This window comes from Stomoxys calcitrans, chromosome 4 (genome assembly GCF_963082655.1).
Source record: "Stomoxys calcitrans chromosome 4, idStoCalc2.1, whole genome shotgun sequence".
Taxonomy (NCBI): Eukaryota; Metazoa; Arthropoda; class Insecta; order Diptera; family Muscidae; genus Stomoxys; species Stomoxys calcitrans.
Genome location: NC_081555.1, coordinates 55,766,662 through 55,786,639, shown reverse-complemented (window position 1 = coordinate 55,786,639; position 19,978 = coordinate 55,766,662). Strand labels below are relative to the sequence as shown.

The 19,978-nt window shown below is 36.4% G+C and overlaps 1 protein-coding gene and 1 long non-coding RNA gene across 12 annotated transcripts in view; one reads left to right on the top strand and one right to left on the bottom strand.

Moving 5' to 3' along the window:
* The window catches only part of LOC106088904 (uncharacterized), a 778,231-nt gene that overhangs the window by 109,140 nt on the left and 649,113 nt on the right, over nt 1–19,978 (top strand). The gene's annotated exons all lie outside the window — the stretch shown is intronic.
* The window catches only part of LOC106091263 (uncharacterized), a 28,887-nt gene continuing 22,171 nt past the window's right edge, over nt 13,263–19,978 (bottom strand). Inside the window, exons 2-3 of one of the 2 annotated variants that reach the window (XR_001221982.1) lie at nt 13,866–14,088; nt 13,263–13,360 (exon numbers count right to left, since the gene is read on the bottom strand). This is a non-coding gene — a long non-coding RNA (uncharacterized LOC106091263). Of the gene's footprint in view, nt 13,361–13,719; nt 13,789–13,865; nt 14,089–19,978 lie in introns of those variants that run through there. The other variant, XR_001221983.1, reaches the window with a different exon arrangement.

Below are 19,978 nucleotides of genomic sequence, written 5' to 3'. Positions count from 1 at the left end.
GTAAGTTTTTCCCTTGCATGTTTTGTTCTTTAATAATGTAAATGTTGGGCGAGCTCTCCTTAAGCTATGTTGTGCTGTTTTCTGCTTCCTTCTAGCTTTTCCTTAGTGCTAAATCAGACTTAGATTCAAATAAAAAAACAAAAAGCAAAAACGTAGAAGAATGTTAACAAAAACAGCTTCAAAACAGGAACTGCAACAAAATGTCCATAGAATGACGAACTTGACGTAATTTGCTGGCAAGTTATGCATATGACTTTCTTACACTCTTTTAAGCTGAAATAATGACAATAGCTGCTATTATGAAAACAGCAAAAACCTCAAACGAAATAGAGCCACGCCGTTATCCAACAAAATGTGGTGAATTTGTTTTTACTAACAGCCTTATTCACAAAACTTAATGAAGCCTAAAAATCGATTTATTTGACTGTTCTATAAAGGATCAAATAAACCTATTTAAAGTCTACATTAAGGTTTGTGAATATGGCTGTAAAACTATTGGGCTGAACCCTAGTTTAGGTTAGGTTAGGTTGAAAAGAGGGTGCAGATATTAATCCGCCCCATGCCACTATGGACATACACCTAAGCCAGCAATCGGCTTGTTGTGCGCTCTGAAACTATAAAGTAACCTCTAAAAAGAAAATTTTAAGTTAGGAATTCCGTGCTACTTATAAAATCCTTAATTGTTTTCAATGCCACTCCCCTAAGTTGGTTCATGTCTGATATTGTGTCTCCAACTAAGTACTGGTGTCTGTTGGACGCGAGAGCCGGGCAATGACAAAGGAAATGCTCCAACGTCTCATCATCTTCCCCGCATGTCCTACACATGCTATCACTTGCCGCACCGATTTTACATAAGTGAGCTCGTAGTCCTATGTGTCCCGTTATGATACCAATAGCTATACTGACCTCCTTCTTGCTTCCTTTCAATAATAGCCTCGTCTTCTCACGATCTGGATCCCCCCATAGGATTTTCGTCGCCCACTCCCTTAACTCGTACTACGTCGACCCGAAAGACGTCGGGTTAACCAAGTTTATTGACGGCAGTCCTCTGGCCTTCACCGCCAAATCGTCTGCCCTTTCATTTCCCCTTACCCCGTTATCGCCCGCCACCCAAACGATGCGTATTTTGTCATCCTCAGAGAAGGCGTTAATCTCCTTCTTACACTGCAAGACTGTTCGTGACCTTACCGTCCTGGTTGTCATTGCCCTTATGGCAATTTTACTGTCGGTAAAGATGTTCACACTCGACGTCCTCGCGTTAGCACCACACCACTCCGCCTGCAGGACCGTATTATGGTCAGGCAGTCTAAAACAGATCTTAGTCCCAGGTTTTTCAATATACACCCCCAGACCCATTCTGACCTCTAGAGTTGATCCATCCGTGTAACATGATCTTCCAGATGGCAATATTAGAGTTGCGTCAATCCAAGACTTTGTTGATGGCAGCAGAGCGTCGCACTCGACTTCAAGGTTCATCTCAGGTATCCGATCGGAAACCTCTGCCCTTCCTTCCAGGTTTCCTATCGACGCCTCAATTATACCGCGATGGTATGAGCTGCTCCCATCCTAAATCCATTCTCCCATCTCTTTTAAGTCTCATAGCCGTAGTGGCTGCCTCACACTTAATCTGTATGTTAATGGGTCGGATATCTAAAATAGTGCCCTAGTGGACGTGGTCCTCATCGCTCCGCCTAGAATGAACCCTAAGACATCTATAATATATTTAAAAGCTAAAATTATAGTTTAAAAAGTATTTCTCTCAAAGAAAACTATAAAAGATTGCAAACTTTTGCCAAGGGGATAAACACACTTCATTTAAAGCATAGTTGTATCTACGAAAATGCTCCTCCTAATGCTGGCAACATTTGTGAGGTACTATGCCATGTAAAACTTCTCTTCAAAGAGGTGTCGCACTGCGCACGCCGTTCGAAGACGGCTATAAAAAGGAGGCCCCTTATCATTGAGCCCCTGTTCCCTAGTGGAAAGTTCGTGGGCAAAATTTGCAAAAATTTGCATTTGCAACATACAAAGAATTTCATAAGTTTGCATATTGTCAAAGTTATATAAATTTCTTAATGCAAAATTTACTAAACCATTTTTGATCTCTTTCAATTCGATTCTCATATATATTATAGATCGGGTTCCGTATGATACCACCATATTCTAGTTCTGATTTTACGAAAGCATAATATAAGTTTTATGAGTGAACGGGTACTTAAAATCTCTGCCATTTCTTTTTAGAAACCCTGGATAACAATAGTATTTCCAATAATTATTGGAAATTGTATAATTTTGCAGCTATCTTGAGTATATAAACATTTTCCAAAGAATTTGTAATGATTTCGAATTCTTTATATATAAACCTGACCTTCTGATCCCATAAAATCGCATTTTTATTATAAAGGGTGATTTTTTTGAGGTTAGGATTTTCATGCATTAGTATTTGACAGATCACGTCGGATTTCAGACATGGTGTCAAAGAGAAAGATGCTCAGTATGCTTTGACATTTCATCATGAATAGACTTACTAACGAGCAACGCTTGCAAATCATTGAATTTTATTACCAAAATCAGTGTTCGGTTCGAAATGTGTTCAAATTTTGACAAATTTTGTTCAGCGATGAGGCTCATTTCTGGTTGAATGGCTACGTAAATAAGCAAAATTGCCGCATTTGGAGTGAAGAGCAACCAGAAGCCGTTTAAGAACTGCCCATGCATCCCGAAAAATGCACTGTTTGGTGTGGTTTGTACGCTGGTGGAATCATTGGACCGTATTTTTTCAAAGATGCTGTTGGACGCAACGTTACGGTGAATGAACACATTTCGAACCGAACACTGATTTTGGTAATAAAATTCAATGATTTGCAAGCGTTGCTCGTTAGTAAGTCTATTCATGATGAAATGTCAAAGCATACTGAGCATCTTTCTCTTTGACACCATGTCTGAAATCCCACGTGATCTGTCAAATACTAATGCATGAAAATCCTAACCTCAAAAAAATCACCCTTTATATAGCCGCTATATAGACCCATTTCATCCGATTTCGTTGACGATTGGCACAGTGAGTATTGGTAGACTTCTTCCCAATTCTGTGAAGTGTGGTTTAGATCGGACTATATTTGGATATAGCTGCCCTATAGACCGACCACCCGATCTCCCGATATAGGGTATTAAGGTCACAATCGAGACAGCAGGGGAAGACATCGAAACGGGACCCGGCAAGCCCTGTGTGGGTGTGCTCGGTTGGGCTGGTCTCAGGGTGTGCACCACGAGGGAAGGATGGAACTCAAAAAATAGTTCGACAACAGCAGTTAGTGAAGCAACTAAGGAGCAATAGTCCACACCGCAAATGTCCATTGTCATGAGGAAGAGTGGTTCCACTGCTTTCTAAATGTTTTTCTTCTTCAGTCGCTAAGCACTGAAGATTCAGTAGTAGCCAGCGTTGAAATGGTAAGTCTGATTACAGGTTGGCTTCCCTATATATGGCACACGATTCAGAGATGTCGCCTTCAAATCGTAAGTCGCTGGTTGAAGCCGCTCTTGTAGGGAAGAAAAGCCTCATTGTAGGAAGTGATGCTAATGCACATCACCAGATATGGGGAAGTTCGGATGTCAACGAAAGGGGGTGAGCTGCTTATCGAATATATTATAATTTGCAATATGGCGATTTGTAATAAGTGGGATAACCCGACCTTTATTTTCAGGAACAGGCAGTAGGTACCAGATATTACGTTTGTTTCGGAAGATATAAGCGCAAGAATATGCCACTGGGAATTGTTGGATGACCATAGCTTCTCTGATTATCGTTATATTTGTTTCAGACTTGAAGAAAATACTGCAGAAATAGTCCCTCAGCTAAACAGAAAAAAGGCGGATTTGGACAAATTTCGGTACAAATTCTGCACATCTATCCCTTCTAGACCAGTAAAGGAAGTGGAAACTGCTAAGCATATACACATAATGGCCAAGCTTGTGTCAACATGTCCTATTGCCACGCCAAGGGGCAAACAGCGACTGCCAGGGAGCTGCCCAGAGCTGGTTGGCCTAAGGAAGAACTGCAGAAAACTCTTCAACAGAGCGAAAGCCACAAGAGCGTCCCACGATTGGGACATCTATAAGAATGAGCTAAGAAAATATAAGGGAGAGAAAGGCTCAGAACAAATCCTGGGTAGAATTGTGCAGCTCCGTGGATGATACATCTGAGGCCTCTAGGAAGGTTCTGTCCTCGAGACCTATAACGGTGATTACAAGTTGTATCCGATAGACTAGTCGTGGCTTAGGGAGATATACTTTGCTTGTATCCGCATGTCATATATACCTGTGGGATGGAGGGACACGAAGGTAATTTTCATTCCAAAAACATAAGTGTTTCCTTATCACATGAAGGCGAAAGATTTCGTCCTATTAGTCTGCCATCCTTTATACTGAATACTCTTGAGAAATTGATAAAAACATATCTTAGGGCAAATAACCCTGGATATCAACTGTCGCGGCAGCAATATGCATATAGTAACGGCAAATTCACTAAAACAGTCTTTCACGAGCTAGTCGGCTAGATAGAGGGATCTCTCGCTGTCAAGGAATATACAATGGTAGCACTTCTTGACATTGAAAGTGCTTTCAATATAGTAAAACCGATGTAAATCATGAAGGAGTTGGAGTTTCTAGGCACCAACTCTACCATAAGAAAGTTTATTAATAACCTACTTACTAAAGATGCATTACGGCAGGCTTGGAATCTGTGGATCTAAAAAGATGGATCAGCGGAGGAACACTTCGAAGAGGTGTATTATCTCCTCTGCATTGGAATATGTCCATTAACAATATTTTATTGTCTCTGGAAGAAAAAGGCGTAAAAGTGTTCGCGTATGCGGTTAGGGGATAGTTTCCCAGAACCCCAAAAGACATTCTTCAGGAAGCTCTACGTGCAACAGCTAAGTGGGCTACCGAAAGTGGTCTTGGTGTAAATCCGTGCAAGACAGAAGTAGTTCTCTTCAGCAGGAGGTACAAGTTGCCTACAGTGGCACCTGTTTCCTTGGGAGGAGAGAATGTTCCATTTACAAAAAGCGCAAAATACGTGGGTATTTTGCTGGACAGGAAATTGATCTTCAAATCCAACATTTTGGAAAGGGGAAGAAAGGCCTCTACAGGCAGTGTGGTTTTTGATAAAAAGCACTGTATTACTATTCCTAATAGAAACAATTTGAACTTCGACATCCATGGTGAAAGAAGCTATATAGACTTCTATACGATTTCAAACAAGACAAGCAGGTGGGCTTTGGGGTGTATTCTAAAGATGTAGAACTGGTCATATCAAGAGAGGTTACCCGACCACTGCGTTTCAAGCGGATATCCTTGTAATTAAGGAAGACGATTGGCATAAATATTTTCTCAGACAGCCTGGCAGCCATTAAATCCCTTTAGAACGTATTTCTGATTACAAAATCCGCCGTTTACTGTTGTAGGTCTCTCAACGAGATGGCTGAAAAGTTCAAAATTCATCTGTTTTGGGTGTCGGTCCACAGAGATTTCCCAGGGAATTGTAAAGTGGACGAGCTTGCGAGACTAGGAACTACCTTACACAATTCAGTAAAACTGAAATCTGTGGGTATACTTCAAGCGACATGTAAGCTAAGTTTTCAGGATCAGACTAGAAGGATAACCAATGATAGATGGTTACAAAGAGAGGCTGGAAGCATTCTTAAACTATGTGGCCTAGTCTAGACTTGAAGAGGTCTACCGCGTTGCAGTCACTGGCTAGAACGTACGTCTCAGTCATGACAGGTCACTGTATACTCGGAAAACATGCTGACAGACTGAATGTTGCCAGTAACGGCTTTTGCAGAAGCTGTGAGGACATCGAAGAAGAAGAGACTATGTAAAACCTTCTGTGTGTGTCCCGCTCTGGCAGTCAGAAGGAGTAAGGTTCTCATATCTTTCATCTCATTTCACCTGAATTTATGGATGTGATCGTTCGCAGTTGTTTTTAAAGCGATGGTTCAACAGTAGGAACTAGAAGCCATCTTCCTTCTTTTGTCCCTGTGGTATCATAATGGACGAAAACGTCTAAATGAGTCTGATGGTAGACTGCCATTAAACCTAACCTAACCTAAATTTGTTTGCATTTTATAACTTCAGGTTTCAAATCCAGTCCCTCAAAAACAAATTTAACAATTGCTTCTGATTCAGGTTCTGGAATCTAAAAACATGTACAAATTCCATAGAATGAACGATTTCTAAATTACCAGCACACTGTGGTCGGTCTTATATGAAAAGAGCGGTCAAAAATACATAAAAGCCACATTTATTTACGCTGAAATTTGTACTATGCCTACCGATTTTCCGAGAACATTTTCAGTTGTTCATAGTAATTTATGAATATTTTCTTTAAAAATTTGCATTTTCACAAAGCCAAACCTGCCTGAAGGAGAGAGAGTTCTTAACTATTGTCTTGGCTACAATTTTTGTCTGAATATTGGATCGAAAATCTGAATGGTTTGGCTGCCATAAACCAAAATATCCACAAAAAAATTGACAAAAGTCTGAGAAATCAAAATCTGGAGGCTTGATTTTCACCGTAGATGTATGGTCTATTGGAGTTTTGTACTTAGCACAATCCCAAAAATTAGAAACACGAAGGTCCGATTAAGATTTTGTCCTTCCGATTAATCGCCCCACGCTGGTATGTATATAAAAAAATTGAACTGACAAAAGGCATGGAGGTCTCTCCAGTATTTTGGTAATAACTTTGCATGTTGCATCTTAAGACCACCATTGACATTGGTCTAAAATGTCAATGGGGGCTTTAAGGGGAACATATCTAAAAACCTTCTTGAAGCTCAATTGTATTGGCGAGATGACTTTACAAAACATATAAGAAACACTAATTTTGAAAAACCTATACAACAACTTAACATACCCAAAACGACACACATAAGACTCATGTTAATATCTTTCTTTTCAATATCCATTATAAATTTTGTCAATATAAATTTGATTTATTTTAATACCCACTACCATAGGATGAGGGTATACTAATCTAGTCATTGTGACTTCCAACAACTGTGCCTAGTACGGTCCAAATCGGTCAATAACCTGATATAGCTCCTATATAAACCGATCTCCCGATTTGACTTCTTGAGCCCTTACAAACCGCAATGTTTGTCCGATTTGGCTGAAATTTTGCCTGCGGTGTTCTATTACAACTTTCAACAACTGTGCCAAATACGGTACAAATCAGTCTATAACATGATGTAGCTCCCATTTAAACCGGTCCTTGTTCGGTTTCTAGAAGCTTTAATTTTTGATTGTTTGACCGAAGTTTGGTACGTAGAATAAAATTATGCCCTTCAACTAAATTTATTTTGTATAAATTTTTAGCAAAATTCATGGCGGTTAATTCCCAAGTTTTGGCCCAGTCGAACTTAGCACGCATTACTTGTTGCTAATATTATATTGTTTTTACTTTTTTTTACTTTACTTTTGCACTCAACTCACGTGTGGTATTTTTCAAGAGCACGATTAAAATGAGTCAATCACGTGTATACTTTCGAGATGCTTAACCTCTTAAGAGTTAATGTATGCATATATGGTACCAAATATTAGACTTTAAATTTTTGAATTTTGGCCTATGGCAGCGACCACTGTGCAGCAGCAGCAACACCATTAACTTCTTTATATCTGCTTGTTGTTTCGCTTTTGCCTTTTGTTCGATTTCTTGCTGTGAACAGTGGCCCAATCTTGCTGTCTATTTTCCCCCTCAACAACGGGAGCATCTGTCGCATAAACAAACTGTTTGATGACATTCTCATCTTTTATTGACGATGGAGGTGGAGATGAAGATGCATGCTGAAGATGATTTGTTGAAATCGAGTATGGATTTTGAGAATTTATTGACCGTTTCATTTGTCTGCTCCAATCGCTCAAATTTGGCTTGCATTTCTCTCATTTGGTGTGAGAGTATAGCAAGTTTATTTTGAGCGTCACTTGTCATAACAATGCAAGAATTGCATTGTCAAAGTAAGTTTGAGATATTTTTCAATGATTTTAAATATTCTGTATGTAATTTCGTATAAGGCAAATTCAAAATACTGCGGTAAATAGAAGCGCATTTACGGTTTTGACGGTTTTTTGATTAAATTCGTTGATTTCGGCCTGACACTTGCCACAATAGTGTTTGATAGAGCGAGAAAGAGACCCTAACATACAATAAAACGTAGCAAAGGTTGCTTCACAGAAATTTCAGCGGTTGATGCGGGATAGAGTTAAAACATTTCTACATACATACATTAAAAGTGATTTTTATACTCCCTCTCGATTTCTCAATCACCTTCATTGGATGGGGCTATTCTTACTTTGTCACTTCTTTTGTAACATCTGAAATATTGACCAAAAATAATTGGAGAACAACACTAAAACTATTGGGTCCCATATTCATCTATTTGGGCGTTTTTCATTAAGTTAATGGGGCCAATTTGGATTTTGTTCTAGTAAATCCAAACTTTTCATATTAAATTGGGAGATAAATATTGGGTTGCCCAAAAAGTAATTGCGGATTTTTTAAAAGAAAGTAAATGCATTTTTAATAAAACTTAGAATGAACTTTAATCAAATATACTTTTTTTACACATTTTTTCTAAAGCAAGCTAAAAGTAACAGCTGATAACTGACAGAAGAAAGAATGAAATTACAGAGTCACAAGCTGCGAAAAAATTTGTCAACGCCGACTATATGAAAAATCCGCAATTACTTTTTGGGCAACGCAATAATATTGATGCATATTTTCATTTTACTGTGGGACCCTATTTCAAAATTTTGGGACTTAAATATATTAATTTTGCTACAACATTTTGCTTAGTTATCAACAAATAAAATTATTTTCAAAATTTTTTCACACTTTTTAATGTGCATAAATTTTGTAAGCTTTGTTGTAAATAGCGGAAAACACTACAATTGCGTGCAATTTACATGAACTTAGTTTTAAATAATTCTAAATAATTACAATTTATTGCAAATTAATTAAGGTTTTTCTATATAACACAAATGTAAGCATTAACATTTTGTCTATTTTTTCCCATGTGATATTTCTGCCATTTCCAAAAAAAAATACAATATACATACAAAATTACAAATAACCAAATTTTTGATTTCCAATTTCGAAAAATGTTTTTTTTCAGAATATTTGATAATAGTAGGGTTTTTTGCCTTATCAAAAATGGCCCGATTTTTTGAAAATATCGCCTGCGCAGCTTTCTACCATTTCCAAAAAATAAACATATTTTCCCAAAATCAACCTTTGTTTAGATAATACAACCAAAACAATTTTATACATTTTGATTCCAAATATACAGGTTAGGTTAGGTAAGATTTAAATGGCAGTCTGCCATCAAATTAGTTTAGACGTTTTCATCTACAGAAGAAGGAAGTTGCCTTCTAGTTCCTACCATTGAACCATTCAGATCGCTTTAAAAAGCCCAACAACTTCAGAAAGTTCATATCCGCTAAATCAGATAAGTTCTCAAAGAAATGAGAACCTATAGTGGAACTCCTTCTGACACATACAGAAGATGATCTATAGACTCTTTTTCTTCGGCATCCTCACATTTTCTGCAAAAGACGTTACTGGCAACCTTCAGTCCGTCAGCATGTTTTCCGATCAGACAGGGATCTGTCATAACGGACACAATGACTGAGACGTCCGTTCCAGCTAGAGAAAGCAAAGCGGTAGACCTTTTCAAGTCTAGAGTTGGCTACATAATTTTGGAATGCCCACAACCCTCCTTTTGTGACCATCTATCACCCGTTGCCCTTCGGGCCTGATCCTGAAAACTTAGCTTACATGTCGCTAGAAGAATACCCACAGATTTTAGTTCCCCTGGAATGTGTAAGTTGGTTTCTAGTCTCGCAAACTCTTCCGCTTTACAATGCCCTGGAATATCTCTGTGGCCCGGCACCCAGAACAGGTGAATTCTGAACTGTGAAATACATTATCTATGGATATGATGGCTGCCTGGCTATCTGAGAAATTACCCCAGACAAATATATATATGTGGAAAAAAACTTTGCTATTTTCCATCTAAATGAGACCTTTAATTAAACAGCAATTGAAGGATGAAATGTTAACTACCTTGAACACTTTTCCATTTCATAAACAGTTCTCTGTTTCAACTCCATTCAAAGTTCCGTTGTTCTTAATTTCTGTGGTAGTTTAAAAATTTCTTTGAAAAATATTTGTATGTGCACTATTAAAAGTTTTAGTTCCGGAGCTAAAAAGCCAAAAATTACCAATTCTTCGGAGAAATATACAGCAATTAATGAAAATCAACCTACTTTATAATTAAATTGGAAAAAGAGTAAATTTTTTTCCAAGTTTTTTTGCCTGTTAGGACGAAGACGATTAAATTTCACAATTTTTGTTTGTTTCTCTTTCGAGACCAACTCAATGATCGGAGATTTTCTTTGAAAATGGAAAAGGAAAACCAAAGATCGCAACACCCAACAACCACTATGGAATGCGTTTCATCTTTGGTTAGAAGAGTTTCCAACCATATTAGGTGTCTTGGCTTCAGGGGCTGTACGTTTATATGTTCCATTTGGCGTTTTCGCAATAAATACGATATTATTGTTAAAACGCCCCAGAAATGCCCCATTAACAACGCTCGACAACCCTGTATATTAGCTGTACTTTTCCCAAAACATGTGTCCGTGTAATGAACGATTTTTGGTCTGCAACAATTACATTACTTCTATGGTAGCACATTATTAAATGCATCTTTTGAAAGTTGTATTGATGGCTTTAAACGCTAGACAACTTTTTTTGACGAAAAATTTCACGTTGAGACCAACTTTCGGGTATGAGGCCCAGAGGATTATTGAAATAAGATAAGTTACAAAAAGGATAGTAGAAGTACAGCTGCAGTCAATGCACTTAGCAATACAGAGGCTTTCTCTTAACACTCTGTCAACTATAGCAGAGTTGAGCGGAGTGGATGTACACAAACCGTAGACAAAACTGCACATTCGAAAAATAGAAGCTAATGAAAATATGAGTTGGAAACAAATATTATATGAATTGGGTTGATCTGTTTCCAAACAAAATATCCAATAAATATTGAAGCAATAATTTAGCTTTGTATAGCAATGCAAAGTTTAAAAACTTCCATAACTCAGAACTGGAAAGACACACGAATATTGATAGCAGACAAAAAATGTTGGGGGGAAGAATATGATTTGTATAATTTTATGACGAAATAAACTTCAATATTGATGGACCCGGTGGTCATCATAAATATTGGAGGGGATTCTCGGTACCCTTGACCAGTGTGCTGCCACCAGAACCATGGCCACGGATCGCTTATGGTATTTAGTGCATTTGGAACACTTAAAAATCGGAAATATGCTTTGTTCCAACAAAAATGAATGCAAAATTATGTAAAAACCTCCTAAACAAAATCATAATTTGATTTGCTGACGAATTGTGTGAACTTTCCCGTAAAACAATGATGCCTCCCTGTTGAGCGATTGAAAAAGTCATATTTTAGATCAAGAAACGAATTTTTACAATAGCGGCCTGCCATGGACCCCGATTTGAATGACGTTTAATATCTCCGTGGCATACATCTGCAACGGTATTTGCACAATACAACCCATACAGTACGCTTAAGAACCCAAAATATTGTGTGAGATCTACAGGGTGGCTGATGAATATTGCTACAATGATGAATATTGCTACATTTTTTTTTCGGTGTATGGAATACATTTTTCTTTTATTCATGTTAAATTAAATTATTAAATTAATTATTAAATTATTATTAATTAAATTAATTAATTAATTAATTAAATTAATTATTAAATTATTATTATTAAATAGAAAAAAAGTTATTACATTTTTTTTTGGTAGCGGCTTTCATCAGCCACCCTGTATGTCATGGATACTCCTAATGTCCTTATACACAAGGACAAACCAATATGGTATTAAATATCTAATTTAAAACAAAGATACATAAAGAACATAAAGCAAAGATACATTATGAAAAATTAAAAAAAATTACTTATGTACATATAAATGTTTTCATGTATGTGAAAATATTTTATAATACAAAAATTCACGGAAGAGCATTACCTATATGTCAAATTTAAAATTATAATACAGAAAACCATATAGAAAATCCTAATACAAAGTTTATTACTTTAACTAAATACAATTAATTAACCAAATACAAATATGGAAAAATCCTAATATATTTGGTTACCAAAAAGTAATTGCGGATTTTTTAAAAGAAAGTAAATGCATTTTTAATAAAACTTAGAATGAACTTTAATCAAATATACTTTTTGTACACTTTTTTTTCTAAAGCAAACTAAAAGTAACAGCCGATAACTGACAGAAGAAAGAATGCAATTACAGAGTCACAAGCTGTGAAAAAAATTGTCAACGCCGACTATATTACTACTAAATTACCGACAATTACTTTTTGGGGAACCCAATATCAGGTTAAATACCGATTGGACCAAACTTGGCAATGATGTTGGAAGTCATAACAAAGTATATTTTGTAAAATTTCAGCCAAATCGGATTAGAAAGGAGTCCTGTAGGAGCTCTGATGTCTATAAAATGGTGCACTCAAAAAAAGTGAACCCCAAATTAATGAAATTTTAACTAAATGGAAGTACGATTTTCTTTGTCCCGTTTGGTATACGCAATTCCTTATTTTAGGTATATTTAGTTGAAATTTTCAAGAAGTTGAGATATCTGAACTCAATCTCACCATGTTTGAACTTAATTTTAATGAAAATTCGTATGCGTTCTAAAACCACTTTCATAGAAATTTTTCGTATGAAAAGCCTTAATTTGGAAATAGTTATGTACTTTTTTCAATTATTCTCTTTTTCCTGTTTTGTGAAAATTATTTTCTACAATCAGGTATAAATAGAATAAATAAAAGTAAGGTTTTATTTCCATTAGGTAGTAGAAATATTTACTTCCAATGAATATAACCCAAAGCTTTTATATTGAAGAATAAATTGTGGTTTAAAAGTATTATTAAATAAAAATTATTATTTTGCTTGCAAATATGTAATTACAATGTTTGCTTAACCAAAAAATTTCAACTTTGAATAATGACTATTATTTTCTAAATTTTAGTCAAGCTAAAAATACAAAATTTGATTACATAGTAATACTTGCACTTCACTTTTTATTCTCATTTATAAATAAATTATCTAAAACATTTGTTTTTTTTCATATTATTTTTTATCCGCATTCTTCAACTCGTTTTTGCCCTTCTTCTAGCCAATTTGAATATATATTCGCTGCTAAAAGGCATAGTTAGTTGTAGTTATGATTAGACGCATAGAATGTCTATAATTAAAACAAACGAAAACAAAATTTAATATAATAATATTATTATTAAATAATATTATTAAAGTAAAACAATATAAAACAAGACAAATAAAATAAAACAAACTAAAGTAAAATTGAAGTTAACGAAAAAATTTTAAAATAATTAAATGAGTAAGTAATAAATTGTTTACTTAATAAATAAACAAATAAAAAAGATGAATAAATAAAACATAAATAATTTAATTTATTAATTGATAGATAAATAAACAAACACATAAACAAAGAAATAAATGAATGAAAAAATTAATAAAAAATGGTTTAAATTAATAAATACATAAACAATAAATAACTAAAAATAATTTTTTGGTATTCGTTGTAAAAATGTAAAAAAATGTTGAATCTTGATAAAATAAGCTATGAAAAATTGATGCCAACTGCCGTCATGTCTTTAATTTTGTCGAAAACAAAATGATATTCTTTAGTTAATTGAAAAAATATTTACATTTCATTTCACTTAATTTACCTTTTAAAATCATCATAATTTTTTCCTCGGCACCTCCACTGGACTTGACTAGTTGTGACGTCCTTTTCTGCATGTTGTTGTTTTTTTTTCTTTCCGCTGTAACGATGTGCACCCGAGCTCATAACAAACCCGACTGACTAAGCCACCCATCAAAACGAAAACCGAGTAGTTTTGAACGAGAATTTAAGATTTATCGAAATTTCTTCGATACAATTAGCGTAACCTGCACGAGTAAAAAAAATTATATGGTTAGATCTAAGTATATCAAGTAACATAACATTGGATCTGTCATATCCAATTATATCTGGTGCTAAATACAATTATTTATGGTACTAGATATAATTCTATTTTGCACCATATATAACTTTATTTTGCACAAAATTTTAAACCTTAAATGTTTAGGTTAGGTTGAAAAGAGAGTGCAGATATTAATCCGCCCCATGACAATATGGACATACACCTAATTACACCGTTATGGCCCGGCAGCCAACCGACGCGGATTTTTCATCCTCAGAGAAGGCAATAATCTCCTTCTTACACTCCAAGACTGTTCGTGACCTTACAGTCCTGGTTGTTATTGCCCTTATGACAATTTTACTGTCGGTAAAGAAGTTCACACTCGACGTATCTCATAGCCGCAGTGGCTGCCTAACACTTAATCTGTATGTCAATGCCTCGGATAACTAGAATAGTCCCCAGGGTCCTAGTGGGCGTGATCCTCATCGCTCTGCCTATGCCAAGACAACATGTTCTCTGAACCTTTTGTATGGTCCTTATGTTGTACTTATTCTCTATAGCAGTCTACCAAACTACTGAGGCGTAAGTAAGTATTGGTCTGATAACTCTCCTGTAGAGCCAGTGGACTATCCTCGGATTCAGGCCCCATTTCGAGCCTACGGCCCGTCTACATAGTGCCCCACATCTGTGAGCCTTCTCAGTACGCTCCTGAATGTGACACTTCCAATTCAGTTTCTTGTCCAAGATCACACCTAAGTATTTGACCTTGTCAGATATGGAAATCGTTTTATTGAGGAAACGTGGTGCGTTAAATTGGCCCACCTTCGTCTTCCTCGTGAACAGACATTTTTCAGTCTTCTCTGGGTTAACATTGAGACCTCTGAGTGTAGCCCAGTCATATGCCAATGCGGCCGTTCCGCATTGCTCGTTCGGATCCTTACACCTTCAAATTATTATAACATCATCTGCATAGCAGACGGGTTCAAATCCCTCTTCAGTCATCATCCGTAATAAGTCATTTATGGTGGTCACTCATAGGAGTGACAATTAAATGCCCCTCTGTGTCGTACCTTGTGCCACTTTCTTCCTTATGTTTATGCCATGGGACACACCTCAAATGTTTAAATTAAATTATTATACCCTCCACCATAAGATGGGGGGTGTACTAATTTCGTCATTCTGATTGTAACTACTCGAAATATTCGTCTGAGACCCCATAAAGTATATATATTCTTGATCGTCGTGAAATTTTATGTCGATCTAGCCATGTCCGTCCGTCTGTCCGTCCGTCCGTCTGTCTGTCGAAAGCACGCTAACTTCCGAAGGAGTAAAGCTAGCCGCTTGAAATTTTGCACAAATACTTCTTTTTAATGTAGGTCGGTTGGTATTGTAAATGGGCCATATCGGTCCATGTTTTGATATAGCTGCCATATAAACCGATCTTGGGTCTTGACTACTTGAGCGTCTAGAGTGCGCAATTCTTATCCGATTGGAATGAAATTTTGCATGACGTGTTTTGTTATGATATCCAACAACTGTGCCAAGCATTGTTCAAATCGGTTCATAACCTTATATAGCTGTCATATAAACCGATCTTGGGTCTTGACTTCTTGCGCAATTCTTATCCAATTTGAATGAATTTTGGCACGTAGTATTTTGTTATGATATCCAACAACTGTGCATAATATGGTTCAAATCGGTTCATAACCTGATATAGCTGTCATATAAACAGATCTGGGGACTTGACTTCTTGAGCTTCTAGAGGGCTCAATTTCTATCCGATTTAGCTGAAATTTCGCAAGACGTTTTTTATTGTTACTTTCAACAACTATGTCAAATAAAGTACAAGTCGGTTCATAACCTGATATAGCTGCCATATAAACCGATCTGGGATCTTGACTTATTGAGCCTCTAGAGGTCGCAATTATAATCCGATTTGCCTGAAATTTTGTACGACGGATTCTCTCATGACCATTAACATATGTGTTTATTATGGTCTGAATTGGTCTATAGGCCGATACAGCTCCCATATAAATCGATCTCTCTATTTTACTTCTTGAGCCCACAAAGGGCGCAATTCTTATTCGAATTGGCTGACATTTTACACAGGTCTCCAACATATAATTTAATTGTGGTCCAAACCGGACCATATCTTGATATCGCTCTAATAGCTGAGCAAATCTTTTCTTATATCCTGTTTTGCCTAAGAAGAGATGCCGGGAAAAGAACTCGACAAATGCGATCCATGGTGGAGGGTATATTTTATTTTCAAATGCGCAGCCGAAATCAATGTTGTATTTTACGATGTTAAAGTATTGTATATAATATTGGGTTGCCCAAAAAGTAATTGCGGATTTTTCATATAGTCGGCGTTGACAAATTTTTTCACAGCTTTTGACTCTGTAATTGCATTCTTTCTTCTGTCAGTTATCAGCTGTTACTTTTAGCTTGCTTTAGAAAAAAGTGTAAAAAAGTATATTTGATTAAAGTTCATTCTAAGTTTTATTAAAAATGCATTTACTTTCTTTTAAAAAATCCGCAATTACTTTTTGGGCAACCCAATATATACATACTTTTTTCTTTTATTGATTTAACTTTAGATTTTATACCTAAAAGTATAATTACTTGTCTTATCGTAGTGTATTGTTCTTGAATTGTGTTGGTAACTTTTAGAGTGGTTCAGTGTTACTTGTTCCACGGGCGGTTGTGATAGGGACTCACATCAAATTCTTTGTAAAACCCGTCCATTCCAACGGAAATGCAAACGATACTCACAAGTTACATCATAATATGGTCAACATAGAAAATTTTTATAAAAAAACAATTCCTTTGAATCATCTCTTCGAAATGTCAATTTATGACTTGGGTGACAACTCTTTGAGGGGAAGTTTATAAAATCTCTCAGGCAAAATATGATGCCAATACACATTTCTGTTGATTTTTGTTCATTAAGTTTTTATAGGGCGAATTTTTTCTAAAATGTGTTAATTTATTTTATTATCTAGGTCATGGTACCTATTTCCGTCAACAAACAACGTAGAGTGCAGTTAATTATACACAAAATCCGAGATTTGTCTTTTATTTTAGATACATTACAAAAAAAAAAAAAAAAACAATAGTCAAATGTAAAGCGCAACCACAGAGAATGATGTATTATCAAACTTCTTTGTACGACTTTTTTAAAATGTAACCAAAAATCATTTATTTCGCGAAAAAAAACAATGCAGTAGTCTTTTTTTCCCAAATCTGGGTAGTGTGGATTAGGTTACGTTTAAAAAGGGTTGCGGATATTAATCCACCCCAAGCCATGGACTTACACCTACGACGTTTTGCTGTGTGCTGTGAATACCTAAAATGAACATCGAAAAAGAAAACGGGTCATGTCGGGGATCATGCTTCAACGTCTGATCATCTTCCACACTTACCCTACACATGCTATCACTTCCCTTACCGACTCTGCATACGTGAGCTCGTAGTCCTCCTTTTTACTACCTTTCAGTAATACCGGATCTCCGAATAGGATTTTTGCCGACCTGTCTACCGTTTCGTTGCTCCACAGTGTCACACGTGAGTTTATCACTCACTCCCTTAATTCCCGGCTCGGGATTACTATGAGAACCAAACAGAGTGGACCTTTAAGCTCCAATTTTTGTGGTGTTTTTCGTTATCACAGAAAGCTTAGCTGAAAACTACAGGGAGCGTCCACAGGTTGGGGATAGTGGAATGCTCCAATGCTCAGCGGTATGGAGTGGATTGTCTCAGTGAAAGGCCAAGCGGCTCCAGCTGTTGCTTAAATACTAAGTTCCTATGATGTTCGATATGACAAGGCGAGTTATTGTCGTCTTTTAATAATGTATGACCATCAAATTCTCTTGGCGATTGGTCGTATAGACCGGAACGAGCTTGCTCACCTATAAAAGCTTGACGAGGATTGCCAACTCCACATGCAAACAACAACGCCGTTAACTTGAATTGCGTCAACCCGATAGGCTTCGGGCTAACCAAGTTCTTTCATTCCCTCTTACAACTCTATTACTCGGCATCCAAATGAAGCGGGTCATGCCATCATCAAAGAAGGCGTTAGTCTCCTTTTTACACTACAAATCTATTCCTCACCTTACCGTCCTGGTTATTATTGCCCTTACTGTCCGTAAGGGTATTCATACTCGACATCTTCGCGTTAAAATCACACCATCTCACGCATTCCGTGATTGCCGGATCTCTGCCTGCAGGATCATATTGTAGTCAGGCAGCCGAACAGATCAGAACAGATCTCAATACCTGGATTCTCAATGTAGACCCCCAGGCCCACTCCGTCTTCCAGCTCTGATCCAGCGGTGTTAACTTCCAGATGATCATATCAAAGTTCCGTCAATCTAAGACATTGCTGCTGCTAGGAGTCCCACGCACTCGGCCTTCAGTGTCGTTTAAGATTTGCGATCGGAAACCTCTTCCATTCCTTCCAGGTGTTACCTGCTCCTACTATCTATCCATTCTTCCATCGTCTTTAAGAAATTGTCTGAATAAAATGAATACGCGTTGCAATAATTTGTTAACCCTCTCCACTGTATTTCCTAATTTACACTAGCGATAGTAATAATAACGCCTAAAAATAAACTATTATAACTTCGATTTGTTTACCATTTTGGTCTTAAAATAACGCTTATTTTTGTATTTACTCATCCGATTATACAGTTTTCCCTAAAAATGCTGGTTACGTTTTTATATTGTGTACACATTTTACTTTTCTACTGGTTTTCGTGCATAAAAAGCCGATCCCAATGTATTCATAGTTAAAGTTATAACCATTTTTCAGATGCAATTTTATCTGGTGCCATATACAATTGGATCCGGCCATGCTACGATCGTTAGATTTAAAATTGGATCTAATTCGATCTAAATTGATCAAAATTCATACAATTGGATATTATTGGATAGATACAGTTTGATCTCAAATTTATCCTAGATTAAATCTAATCCAATTTGACACAAATTTGGCTATTTTTGCAATGAACATGCAATATTGGTAAGATGAATTTTTCCTCTAAATTGATGTTGACAACATGTCTCCAAGACCCAAATTATAAACAAATTTGACGTCCGGCTATTGTTATTCTGCAGAAGGCATGTAATATGAAAAATAAAAAAAAAATGGTGGAATCATGCGTAAGCGTTGAGAAATCAGAAATCGACAAACAAATTTTTTTTAAGTCACAGCATACTTGAATCTATGTTAGGTTAGGTTGAAAAAAGGGTGCGGATATTAATCCGCCCCGTGCCACTACTGGATCCTAACTAGTATCTTAAATATTAAAACGGAAACACCTAATTTGGTTACTTGTTGCCACAAAATATTGAAATCATAAAATAGTGAAATAAAATGAGAATACTACAACTAAAGTAGAACGTTTGAAACACTCAGAAAGTCCCCGATAATCATTAAAATACTAACAATTAAATTCAAAATATGTATTCCAATGCATGATAGAAGCTAATAAGCCATTGTCGTAGAACTGTTAGATCGTTTAAATGTTCTTCTTCCAGCATTCACGTTTCCATGCTTCACGAGCAACGAAATGTTTCAGTTTAGAAACTAAATAAGAACATGTGCCTTGAACGATTGGGTGCCATTGTGGATGTGGCAGGACACATGTATGTGCATGCCTGCGTGTGAATGCTTGCCAGCATCCTGAAAGTAAGTGTGCAAATGGTAACAACGAAAAGGTATAACAGCATATCGACAGCGACCAAGGCTTGTAAAAGGGAAATGAAGAAGAGGTCACATGAAATTGTCAGTTTCTTTGCCTTCATGTGTCTATGACACTTTTTATTGGCAACAAAAGCCAGGAAAATACTAACAACAACGTCTTCACTAA